We start from the raw sequence: 531 nt of genomic DNA, 5'->3' as shown, positions 1-531 counted from the left end.
AAAAAACCCCCACAAAAAAAAGCCCAAAGCGCGTGAATTCTGAAGCCGCCGCCTCTTCAGCCTTTGCGCTGTCGTTGTGTAAAGCCTCTCCGCTGCTGTTACGCCGGGGTTTGGGGAGGTTTTGGGGGGATCTGGGGGGTTTTGGGGGTGATAAATTAAAGTTTACGTCGGGTTTTTTCGGTGTATCTCGGCGTCTTTTTCAGGGACGTCTTCGCCCGATGCTGGGGAGAGGGGGATGGCTCCCCTCGTGAGCGAGGATTTCCACCCTGGGACGGCGAAAAGCCTCGTGATTATAAAACGCAACAAATTCCTGCCACCGGGCTGGGTTTTTGGGGGATTTTGGGGGGGTTTTTTTTCTTCTTTTTTTAACCGATTTCTACATTTACCTGTGCCGATCATGTAAAATACCTTAGCAAATTAATATTTTGCACAAGCGTTAGCCACCTTTGTACGTTTCCTTATTTAAAGGTAGGACGCCGAGGCCTTCAACAGGAATTAACACCTCAAATCCTCATTTTTTTTTCTATTTTT

This window comes from Egretta garzetta, unplaced genomic scaffold, assembly GCF_000687185.1.
Source record: "Egretta garzetta isolate BGI_Z169 unplaced genomic scaffold, ASM68718v1 scaffold863, whole genome shotgun sequence".
NCBI lineage: Eukaryota > Metazoa > Chordata > Aves > Pelecaniformes > Ardeidae > Egretta > Egretta garzetta.
This window is presented reverse-complemented; position numbering follows the sequence as displayed.